This window comes from Coffea eugenioides, chromosome 10 (assembly GCF_003713205.1).
Source record: "Coffea eugenioides isolate CCC68of chromosome 10, Ceug_1.0, whole genome shotgun sequence".
Taxonomy (NCBI): Eukaryota; Viridiplantae; Streptophyta; class Magnoliopsida; order Gentianales; family Rubiaceae; genus Coffea; species Coffea eugenioides.
The window spans coordinates 10,946,436-10,959,400 of NC_040044.1; the positions used below are offsets into that span (position 1 = coordinate 10,946,436).

The following is a 12,965-nucleotide window of genomic DNA, read 5'->3' on the forward strand; positions in this document are numbered from 1 at the left end:
TATGTCACGTTCAAGAAGTTAAAGATTAAAAGTTTGTTTTTTTTTGCCTTGTTAAGGGTATTTTTAGGATATTTGTGAAAAAGTACATGCTATTGGGCCTTTATTGTTACATAAACCATAAAAACAAGAGAAGTAGATGTAATTTTTGAAATTTGAGGGCAGCTTCGTGCAATTGCTAGAAACCTCAAGAGAGGTTTCTGAATTTATCGCATTAATCTTTGCACTGCCCTGGGCATGCATAGTACAAGAGTCATGCTAGTAGAAATTTAGAACAAATCCATGGATCCTTTTGTGCTGTGTCAAGAAAACTGTGCCTCAAGTAAGTCAATGACTTTATTGTCAAGCTACAATGCCTTAGTGAGAACATCCGAAGAAATGGGAGGATTTGATCCAAAGACTGCATTTGCAATAGTATTGACTCCTGGATTTTGGCTACTGAAACCAGCAAAGTCAATAGCATTGATCTTCCCAACATTAAATTGGAAGTGAATCATACCTTTTTGGGACAAGAAAACATCTTTTGGATTCAACGTTTATGTAAAAAGGCGATTTTTTAGGTTATTTGGTGGATTTGAAGTGACAAAACCAATACTAAGAGTGCCCTCTAACATGAATAGGACCTCGATTGGACAAGGATGAGTGTGGGATAGGTTTAGGCCATAATGAGCGAAATCAAGATGAGCTAGCTAACTCCAAAAGTGTTGAGCCCAGCTAGATCGTTGACATTCACAGCAGTAGCACTAGAACCTTGTCGATTTGCTGCATCTCCAGGTTTGTTCAGTTCCTGAAAGAAGAAATCATTGGTGTTCACAACCATCTGTTACTTACAAATCTTTCCGTTCACAAACATTACGTTAAAAAAACTAGCTGTTAATAATGTAATAATGTGACAAAACAAATCCATATTGCTTTTTGCATGTCTTATTAGGTATCATGCACGATGTTGTGAATAATAATAATAATAATAATAATAATAATAAAGAGAACTTATATGTCAAGGCAAACATGATAGGACACGAAAATTGTGCTTAGAAAATGAAAAATATTTTGCTACTGATAGGGTGTGGATTTCAGCAATGTTACACATATAAATTGTTGGTTAATTGTGCCTTTTCGTGCTTTAATTGGATGGGAACTTGTGTAACTTGGATAGATGTGGTTTTTGTAGGAAAAAGTGAGATCGAGGAGGAAAACGTGTTGATTTGATGCGAGTTGGCTTGGAAATTGCATGTGAAACTTGAACCAAAAGTGGCAGGAAAAAGGCAATGGAAACAAATATGCACCATGTGTCCGGCAACGGACTTGTCGTTCTCGGTGCCGGACTTGATCGGGAGATTTCATGGGGCTCGTTTTCTTCAGCTTTAACATGCCTATTCCTTTCGGGATTCAACTGAAATTTTAGGAAACTATAAATAGGTGTACTTAAGAAGTTTTTAGGTGAGAAAGCACTTATCTAAATATTAGCTCTAGGATTTTTCTTTGAGATTCAAGAATCAAAAAGGAGATCAAGCGCGGGTTTTAGAGTTTTGTCAATTGGAAGGTTTTACATGCTCTTTATTCTAAGTCTTATATTTTTTCAATAATGAATTCTTGTTCATTCTTAATATTATGATGAACTAATTTATATCTAGGATTAGGATTTTGTGAAGGAGTTTTGATTATTTATCCAAGTTAAATTCTTTACCTTTATTTTGATTTAATTACATGTTTGTATTTGACTACTATAGACATATTCTTAGAGTTTGTATTGAATTGAGAACCCATATTGTCTTAACCTCTTAATTTACCTGAAGGCTCCTGGAGAACAATGAAAGATGTTTACGACATCTTTATGACCAAATATTATTCACCTCAAATGACCATTGACCTGAGGAACAAGAACTGTACTTTTTCTAAAATGGAAGAAAAGCAAATTCATGAAACCTGAGTGCTTTTCAAGTTACTACTCTCTTAGTCTCCCCATCATCAATATTTTTTGGCATTACAAGTGCAATTCTTCTATGATGGATCATTGACAACCTAGAATATGATGCATGTAGTAGATGGAAGTTATATTGGGGACAAAATCCTTGAGAATTTGGTTGATCTCTATGAGTTGTTATCTAGCGACTCGCAGCTAAAAGCTACCCAGGGCAAGAGAGTAGAAGTCCATGAAATCAGCATTACAAGAGATTTGGGTTCATAGATTGGTAAGTTGAGTGGTCAAACGCAACTGCTCTTAAATTTGGAAGTTCAATCTCAGGAACTATGTGCATATTGTCACATGTTTGGGCACACAGCTACAACTGTTATAATAGAGAGCTCGCACCATGGTTGAAGACGTCAATTTTATCAAAGTGTATGATAGGCAAAAGTTGCAGCTGAGAAATGACCCTTTCTATAATACGTACAATAAAGCATGGAGGAATCACCCTAATCTTTCTTGAAGAAATCGAGTTAGCCTTTCGGGACCACCTAGGTTCCAAAATTTGCAGCAGACCTCTCAATATCCTCTCCTGCCTGCAAAAGAGAAAAGCCAAGTTTTAAAGAGATGATGCTGCAGAATATGCAGAAGATGGATCAAATGGCTCGATCGCAACAAACTTCCATCTAAAATCTTGAAAGGCAAGTAGTCCAATTAGCTAAGGCATTGATTGAAAAGGAGCAGGGAATGACATGTTGTCAAATCCTGTACAATAATAAAAATAAACCTAATTGCCAGTTAAAGTAACCAAAATCCGATTCCAAATACTGGAGCAGGGACTCTAGGTGTGCAATAGGTTACTTGATTCACCCTATTCCCGAAGAGTTTGCTTGATCCGCTATACCCGAATAGGATGATTTTTTCAGAAATAATTATGAATTTGTAGACAGGGCAAGTAGGGTCGTACCCTTAGGGATTGGGGATATTTGTCTCTTTAGAAATTCAAAGTAACACAGATGGTGTTTTTTTATAAAGAGTGGCAATTAAAACAATTCAACTAAGAGTAAAATAGCCAACTAAAAATTAAATGACAATTCACTAAAAAACAAGGTAATAATAATTAAAAATCTAGCAAAGAAATAACTTCAGCAATGGTTTACTTAATTGATCATCAATGCACTAGCAATTCCAATTATTTATTAATAAATAGGTTATAACTGCCAAACAAGCGAAGACAGTCAATCCCTCCTTACTGTGTCGGTGATTAAGGTACGCCCGTTAATCACTACTCTAATTGAGAAATAATTCTAGGTACGCCCATAAGATTTAATTCCCCAATTGGCTTACGTACTAGAGGAGGTCTATTCTAACCAAATAACGCACTACCAGGGTTATTTTAGATTAGCCCGCGTATTCACCTGACACGAGCCTAATTATGCCAGTTGTCACTATTTTAAGGCAATCAAACAATTACGGATTTAATGCCTGTCGCGCCCCACTTTTTTTGGAAAAAATAAAATAATTGTTTTTTGTGAATTTATTGATTTGGGAAAAATGAATTTTGTTGATAAAAACAAAAATGGGTCTAAATGGGACTTTTGAAAATGCGACGATTTGACCCAAGAAAAATAGTTCAAAAAGGGTTTTTATATGAAAAATGGAGTCGCCACTTGGTATAGAGTTAGGGTGTACCAAGTCACCCAAAAAATGAATTTTTTAAAGAAAAAAGTAAGAAAACCCTTTTTAAACGACTCCTAGTCCACGTAAAACAAAGAAAAAGGTTCGGGAGTCACATTTGACGAAGGGGAAGGCAAGGATAAAAATCCAAGGCACCCCTTCGACCTAACCAAGGCTAGTTGCGTGATTTAACCCTTATTTTCCTATATTTTCTACCCAAAGTATGTATTGCAAATTGGATTTGACTAATGAATGAGAAATGCAATCCTAAATCTAAGAAATGTTTCTTATGAGGCTTTTGGTCCCATTCACACGAGTCGTGACGGCCAATAAGGAAAGTCCTCATAGAAAATCATGAATGATGCAAATGAGGACTCAAATGAGAGTGTAAGTGTGCAAAGTGTAGAAAAAAGTGCATGTGTGCAATTTGAAAGTGTTTGTGTGCAAATGAATGAAGATAGAATAGTACATATATAAGTGAAACTTGAATTTCATTTGTGAAGTAAAGTAAATAAATGATAAAGATGTAGTGAAAAATATGGATTGAGAAATGTAAGAAAAATGTGATTAAAAGAGTATGGAAGTGATAAAAATGAAAGTATGACCCTAGGGGAATGCAACAAGTCGGGTACGGGGGTTGACTTCTAACTTTTTGACTTGGATTTTCCCTCGGATTAGAAGGCGAAACTAGCGTGCTAAGGCTTAGAAAAAGCCACACTCATCTATATCCCATATTTAAGGGGACCCTCAAGCAAATGAACCCTATAACTAGCATAAAATGCAAAAATCCTAAAATGGAGGGAAAAGGGGTTCGAGGGGCATGCAAAATGATAAAACTAAAAAAAATGCATGACATGTAATGAACATGCAAACATGTACTAACGAAGGGAAATCCCTAAGGGTCTAGCGTTGGACTAGCCCATTCTATGAATTCCAACTAGCGTTGGACTAGTGGAAACGTACATTCATCCATCACATTCATTCAGGCTATGGAAAGCGAGTAGACATGCCAAACACTCGTAAACACATAGCACATAACATTTAGCATGCTCGACTAGATGCAAGGGCCTAATAAAGCAAATTAACATGTAGCAACAAAGGTAAGCAACCAAACTAATAAATCTATTACATTTGCTAGCTAGGCACACGTCTTCAATAGGTCTTCATCAAATGCTTCTCCAAGCCCTATCTATTACAAGCTAAGAGGTGTACACATACCCCATAAAGAACAACTTAAATAAAAGTAAAAATAAATGAAATAAATGCAAGGAATTAAGGAAAGGCAAGGAAAGCGAAATAGACATGCATATTCACATAACACGTAGGAGCACGTAGGGTCAAATGAAGTGCAAATAAGGGATAGAATGTACCTCCCTTGAATCGATGCTCTAATGAAGTGAAATTATTAAATTACCCTCCAAAATAATAAAAAGGTCAAGGTACCACTTTAATTATCAAATAATCACATGAAACAACCATTAAACACAAAAGTGGAAATTAAGCATGAAACGAAAATTAAATATGGAATAGATCATGCACGTGCAAGCAAAACTCGGTCTTAAATAAAAGGTCTCAAGAATCTAAAGTGGAGTGCTAAATTGAAATGCTTACGATGGAATCCATCACAATCAAATGCAAAAATCACAAAAAGAGAAAAACTATCACAGAAATTATTTATTATGATTAAATAACAAAATTATCTAAGAAAAACTGAATCAAATGAAACCAAGACTATGAATTCTTCCAAGATTATTAAGCTTTCATGACATTGGGAATTATCCATTGAAATTTGTCCACAATTCACGTAAAAACATACCGAAGCGAATTATCATGTAAAAGGGATCCAATTGCAAACATTAATCAATCATGTGAGCCCAATTAGAACATTTAAGAACTTTAAAGGTTCAAGAGTGATGAAAAAGTCAAGTCATGGTTCAGATTGCAAATATTTTAGGACTCAATTGCAAGAAATTAAAGCATAATTGGGTCATAGTGCAGCAAAGGGGAACTTAGGGGATCAAAGTGCAATTTTTGAAGTTATTTTCATGCAAAAACCATGCAATCACGTAGAAGGCCTTCTGCAATTCTGGTTTCCTTTCCTATATGACATGCTGTATTTCATTATTAACCAAATGCATCACCAAACAAACATCAACAATCACAAAACATCACTCCTAATCATCAACCAATTCGAGTGACAGTTTCATTACAAGACTAAAACAGAAAATCTGGATCGGTGGCTACCAGAGATACAAGAAATATCAACCAAAGAAAGGAGTAAAGTGCTGCAATTTTCCAGTTGCAGCTTTGCCGCCACTTTCCTTGATGCTTTGGATCAAAACATGCAACTTCGTCAATCATTTTGCACAAGATTTAACTAGCAAATTGGATGAATAAAACCCAGGTTCTTGTGGCCTGTTACATGAATCAAAGACATGAAAGCTAATGCAACTTCATGCTATCCACAAAGAAAAACAAATTTTTTCGACACTTTGCCCTTAAGATTTCAGCAGCCAAAACAAATTTCAAACGCAGCTTGCTCTGAAAACACAATTTTTGATCAAAATAATGTCATGAAACTAAGCAACAAGGCCCATAACTAAAATGCAATCCTGCAAGTTCCGGCAATGCTACATACAAAGAAAATTCAGAATTTTCTTGTTTTCTGCTGCACTTTTCATTCGACAACTTTTGCAGCTCCAAGAAACTTTTGGCTAGCAAGATTCAATTCCAGCTCAAGTATGTTTAGACACAAACATTCAAAACCAATCCAAGCCTCATAACAACCATTTTATCATTCAAACCAACCAAAAACATAGAAGAAAAATCATGCAAAGGCTGGAGAAGTCTAGGCAAAAGGTTCGGCAGTTCATACATTCTTAGCAGAAACCTCCTTTTCTTTCGCTGGTTTCTTAAGCTGCAAATTTCTGGGTTTCATGTCAAACAGAGGGAACCAAGCTCTAAGCAAGCATCAAACTCTATTCTAGCGATCAAAACGCAGGAATCCGACATCCAAACATGAATGAGAACCCAGAATTCGCAAAAGCAAACTGGAAAATTCTTTTCTTCTTCACTTGGCTACACTGGAAAAATTCCAGCAGCTTTAGTCAATCATTTATCCGGGTTTTCCTCGGCCAAATCACTGAGTTATGTACTCAAAGGTAACATGCATAGCTACTAAATGAAGTTATTATCAATTCTAGTCCAAAACGGGGTCAGACACCAGCAACATTGATCCCCAAAATTCCAGAATTAATTCAACTATTCGCAGATGACATGCGTGCAGCAGATTTTTGTTTCACTCAAATTTCTGGTTTACACACAGCCAAATCATCTCATGCAGGGCTTAATCATCCAGCATTTAGTTAGCTAAACACACAACCAAGTGAGAATCAAACACTTTCCAACAAATTTCATGCTAAAATACCCCTGCAATTTCCAAAACATCTTCAACGGCTAAACTGGAAAAATTGTTTCAGCAGTCCATCAACTCCCATTAAAGTTTCCAGCCATGCAACCGAAATTCAGGCCACGTAGTTCACATGCAACATCAAATAAGGAACTATCTATCAGGTTGAGTTCAAAATTAAGCTCAGATCATCACAACTAGCAAATTAAAAACCGAAACTTCCAGCTCAAGCTCTCGGCAGCTTCACTTCCTTCTCAAACAGATTTTTCTGTGACTTAAACTATCATCTAGCCACACAATCTCACATGCATGCTTATAGACAGCTTCATCAACCCATAAACAATTCATCTAAGTCCAGAAATTACCTTAGCTTGAAGCCTAAAACACGCGACTAGCAGCTGCAAATTCTTCCTTCTCGGTCAGTCCAGAAATTTCAGTCCGCCACTCTCCCTCTTCCTTGCTCAAACTTGCGGCTGGATTGAAGATAATTTAGCTCTCGGTTTTCCACAGGTTTGATGGTTCTGGTTTTCTAGTTGCGACTGGTGGAGGGTGAAACTGGGTTGCAGCCGGTTGTTGATGCGGAAAGGGATGGAGCTTGCTCACGGCTTCCTCCTAGTTCCACTCTGGCTTGCAGACAGAACCTTGGAGGAGTTGCAGCTCGTGCGACCTCCTTTCAGCTTGGCTCACGCACGCGAGGATGGTTGGTCTGAGTGCAGTAGTTGCAGCTGTGGTGATTGTGGTTATATTGATCACGGATGGTTGAAGGTGAAGAATGACACCGCAGCTTTCGAGTGATGAAGTAAATGATGAAGCTTGCACGGTTATCTCCTCTCTCACGCACTCTCGGACAGAACAGGGAAGTTGCAGTTCACAACTCGCATGGCTCTCTCTCTGGTTCTCCTTGTCGATGATACCAAGGCAGGGAAATGTTGTTGTAAGCTGAGGTAGTGGAATGGAAAATGAGTGGCGGATCCGGGAGGTAGAGTGTTTGAGAGGATAAAAGGGAATGCAGTCCGGCAGAAATGGAATTGTGATTTTTGATTTTTTTTTTTAAATTAATTAATTAATTAATTAAACAACAAAAATGATAATAATAAAACAATAATAATTAATGATGAAAACAACTTAATTAACATTAGATAAAAATAAACTAAAAACAACAAAAAATGCAAATTTCCATTTTTCATTTTCATTTTTTCCTTTTCTTTTGTTTTTCGAAATAACCTAACCAAAAAATAAATAAAGTCAAAAGATTGAATTTTAAAAGAAATAAACATATTTTGTGAACAATTTTCTTCCCTTTCCTTTTTTTTCTTTTTCCAAGACAAAAATTGAATTTTAAAACAACTAAAACATATTTTCTTTTTTTTTTGAAATTCTACATTAAAAAGACTAAAAATAATAAAAAAATAAAACAAGTAAACGACTAAAGAAAATAAAAAGAATAACTAAGATAAACTAGCATGAACAAAAATAAATAAATCGTACCAAAATTTGGTGTCTACAGTTTGCCCCTCTTTGTCTGAGTTTTGGAAAAACTTGAGACAAAGAAGTAGACACCAAACACTTACCTGTGTCATTCGGTCACGAACGACTCGAACGACTGCCATTTTTTGAAAATGAGGACTGACCTCTTTTGAAAGAAAAATTTAACAAGGAATTGACTGAGACAAGAAATTTAAAGCGGGACTGACCCGAACAAGAATTTAAACGGGACTGACCCGAACAGAAATTTAAACGGGACTGACCCGGACAGGAAATTAAAATTGGGACTGACTAGAGAAGGAAATTTAAATCATGGGACTGGCCCGAACAAGTTTTAATCGCGGGACTGACCCGAATAAGCTTTGAATCGCGGGACTGACCCGAACAGGCTTTGAGTTGTGGGACTGACCCGCATAAGCTTTGAATCGTGGGACTGACCCGAATAAGCTTTTGATCATGGGACTGACCCGAATAAGCTTTTGATCATGGGACTAACCCGAATAATGCTTTTGATCGTGGGACTGACCCGAAAATGCTTTTGATCATGGGACTGACCCGAATAAACTCTTGATCGTGGGACTGACCCGAATAAGCTTTTGATCATGGGACTGGGATCTGACCCGAGCTTTTGAATCGTGGGACTGCCCGATGATCTGCCGAATAAATTGATCGTGGGACTGACCCGAAAATGCTTTTGATCGTGGGACTGACCCGAATAAGCTTTTGATCGTGGGACTGACCCGAATAAACTTTTGATCATGGGACTGACCCGAAATGCTTTTGATCGTGGGACTGACCCGAAAATGCTTTTGATCATGGGACTGACCCGAATAAGCTTTTGATCGTGGGACTGACCCGAATAAACTTTTGATCATGGGACTGACCCGAAAATGCTTTTGATCGTGGGACTGACCCGAAAATGCTTTTGATCGTGGGACTGACCCACAGCTAGTGGCAGAGTAAAATAAAAATGCCTTGACAATCGGTCAGTGGGATTAAACCCGAGCCTGCCGCGATAAAATTTGTGTTCATTTTTTTATTGATGATTTTTTTCTTTTTGCTTTTCTTTTTGACTTTTGAAAATCTTTCCGAAAAATTAATTTGCCCCAGTATGATGAATTTTTGCAATGTGAGTCCAGAGTTGATTCTGTATCGCCATGCTGTTGCATTTTTCGATGAAATTTGCTTGCGACATTTTCAATCTGCCTTTGTTCACCGGAGAACTCTTTCCGACACCGATTCCAGTGCGAGGTGTGATTACTTTCATCTGTGTATGCAGTTTTTCTGCAAAAGAGAAAAGAAAACAAAGAAATTGCCACCATCACTTGATCCGTTTTCCTTTGAGAATCGTGTAAACATGAGTCTTTCAACGCCTTTATCAACTTTTGCTGCGGCAGTCGATTGAGTTGGATTTTTCACCCTAAGGCTTTTTCGATTTACAAACTGATCAGGTATGTGCTTTGCCATATTGTGAAGTCTGCGTAACTGACTTTGTTGAACCTTAACCCTTTTCAAAAGATGACTGAACCCAAGTATGCTTCGAATAAACCACGGGGATTGTTATTCACCAAAATTCAAAGATAAAGAATGAAGTATGCAAGAAAATTCACATGTCATGAAAGAATAAATATGCACAAGAATGCACACATAACCATTTGTGCTTAAATTCTACAAAAATGCCATGAATGCAAGTAATTTGGAAAAATGAGCTTCCTAAGAATGTATTTGCAAAAGAATGTTTTACAAAATGACACAGTTTTGGCCAACAAATGTCATATTCAATTCTCTGGATATCTTTGTTCTGGAATTCAAAATTGACAGAAGTATGACAAAATGAGGAGAAATCCAAATGAACCAAATCACCAGCTGTTCTTCCTCGTGCTCGCTCGCTGCAAAATCCTACCTTGGTGCCCTTTCGGGTTTTTACCAAGGTTGCCCCCCCTTTTTTGTTTCGTTTTGTTTTTGTTTTTCTCTTTCTTTTCTTTTTCTTTTCTTTTGAGGTGCCCTTTCGGGTTTTCACCTAAAGACGCAAATGAAAGAGCTCAACCATGATCGACTCAGGAGTATGAGTTGAAGATTTCTGGCATCAGTAAAATGCACTTCCCTTAGAAGTTTAGGCGAAGGCATTATGGACATCACTTGTCAGTTGATTAGCAAACTTTCCAATAGAAATACTGCAAGTGACGAAAGCCAGGACTTTGGGCTTTTGTAATGGGGTCAGGTGGGGTATGTCAAGAAAAGTTAAGGCTTGAAAACAATTTGCTCTTATGAGAGGTGAAATAACCTGAGATTGCATCATTTGAAATCATCTTCAATTTCGAACGAAACTGAGGGAAATTTGCCCCAGTTCGATTGAATCCTCTCTCCTTGCATTTTCATTGCATTTTCCTCACTTTTTGCATTTTTCTTCAAAGCTAAATTTGCCCCGGTGTGGGGTTTATTGTCTTCCATCTTTCTTTCAAAGATAAATTTGCCCCAGTGTGGGGTTTTACCTTTTCTTTCGGATCGTCTCTGTTCACAATGAATTTGCCCCAGTGTGGGGCTTGCAATCCTCAGGGGCTGCCAAACGAAAAAACTATTGTTCTGATAGCTCAAAAGGGATGACTAGGGATGAAATGTTTTGATTGGAAAAGAAGATGGCCTGACTTTTGTTTCGCTCCTTGCATGATTTCCAAAAGAAATTTGCATAATCAGAAATAAAACTTCTTACACATGTCTGAGTTGATAGGTTGAGAGACTGTTTGTTCGTCCATCTCTTCAAGGATAAGTGCTCCACTTGGTAGCACCTTTTTGAATGACAAATGGCCTTACCAGTTTAGGCCAAATTCGTCTTTGATTTCATCTTGCATTGGCAAATCTCGCTTTAACTCATTGTCCTTCTTCTCTAAAGGACCGGTGGCGGACCTTTTTGCTATGAACACAGGCCATACGACATTCAACTGCTTTTCATCCATCAAAATCAATCGTCGGTGACGCTGCTTTAACCAATCAGCTTAGAACTTGGCAGAGGAGGGATTTCTTGATGAAAGGCTTTCTTAACGAAAGGATTTTCAATGAAGAGCTTTCTTAATGAAGGGATTTTTCAATGAAGGATTTTTAATGAAGGGATTTTTGGCCTTCTCAAAGAAGGGATTTTTCAACGAAGGGATTTCTGACCTTCTCAAAGAAGGGATTTTTCAATGAAGGGATTTCTTAATGAAGGGACTTTTGGATGAATGGTATTATCGGAATCCAGAACAGTGATATTCAAAGGGTCAAATAATTTCATCTTTGGCCATTTAAAAGAATTAAAATTCAGGACAATAATCAAATAAACAAATTGTGCATTTAATGGAAAAACTAATCAAAGCGGAAACAAGACAAAAACTTAATTGCGAAAGATGTTTTCATGAAGCTATTCACATATGCAAGAAATGGTTTTTGTGAACTTTAGTAAATAACAACCCCTAGATTTACCGAAATTCCCTTCGAGAGGGAAGATACTCGGCCATCCAAATTGTGCAAAGCTCCTTCAGGATTTTCAAATTTCGTCGTTGGAGGTGGATGCCTCGAAGGTGTCCTGGTGTTCAGGAAAAGGATTTGTACTTATGATCGGCCCTTGTTCACCTCTTTTCCTTAGCACTATTTCTCCTGCCTCGATCATGTCTTGGACTTTGTGCTTAAGTGCCCTGCAATCGGCGGTTGAGTGGCCAGGTACTCCCGAATGATAGGCACAAATAGCATGTGGATTGTACCCAGCAGGCATGCCATGAAGGTAAGTTGGAGGGGGAATCACGCCTATTTTGTTGGCAACCTTCAATTGCTCATACAATTGGTCCAAAGGCCTGCCTAGGTTGGCGAAGGTTCGGGTACGGCTTTGATTGTAGGTTTCAGTGGGTCGGGGATAGTTGTAGGTGGGTCTATTTGGTGGGGAAAATCTTTGGTGGTAAGGAGGCCGAGGACGAGCTTGTTGAAAGCTTGGTTGAGATATTTGGAAAGGGGTTGTAGGCGGGTTGGCATAATTTGGGCGAGGTCGAGGATGAGTGATATTGGTGTGGTAAACAGGACGAGGATTTGAGTAGTAGGGGTAAGGGTTTGAGTAGGTAGGGTATTGTCGAGGTCTGGGTCTTGGGACAGGGTTTTGATTCCATGTGAAAGCAGTTTCCCCCTCTTTCTTTTGGAATTGCGGGTTCTTCCCACTAGTCCCCTGACCTTGCAAAGCATCCAACTGTGACTTGAGGGTAGAGACATTAACAATCTTCCCAGCTTTTACGAAATCATCAAATTCCTCAAACTTATTGACAATAGCAGCGAACGAGCATCCAGTCATGCGAAAAATTTCTTCGAAATATGGAGGATCATGTGCCTTAATGAAAGTGCGTATGATTTCGTCCTCAGTCATTGGTGGCTCGACTTTGGCAGCTATTTTCCTCCATCTCTTGGCATAAGTCTTGTGATCCTCGGAGGGTTTTCTTTTTGTTCCTTCCAACGTATTTCGTGTTGGAGCCAGCT

The 12,965-nt window shown here is 38.0% G+C and overlaps 1 pseudogene; it reads right to left on the reverse strand.

Annotated features, from left to right (window-relative positions):
* Nucleotides 1–344: 344 nt before the first annotated feature.
* Nucleotides 345–12,965, reverse strand: part of LOC113750421 — a 54,178-nt pseudogene continuing 41,557 nt past the window's right edge.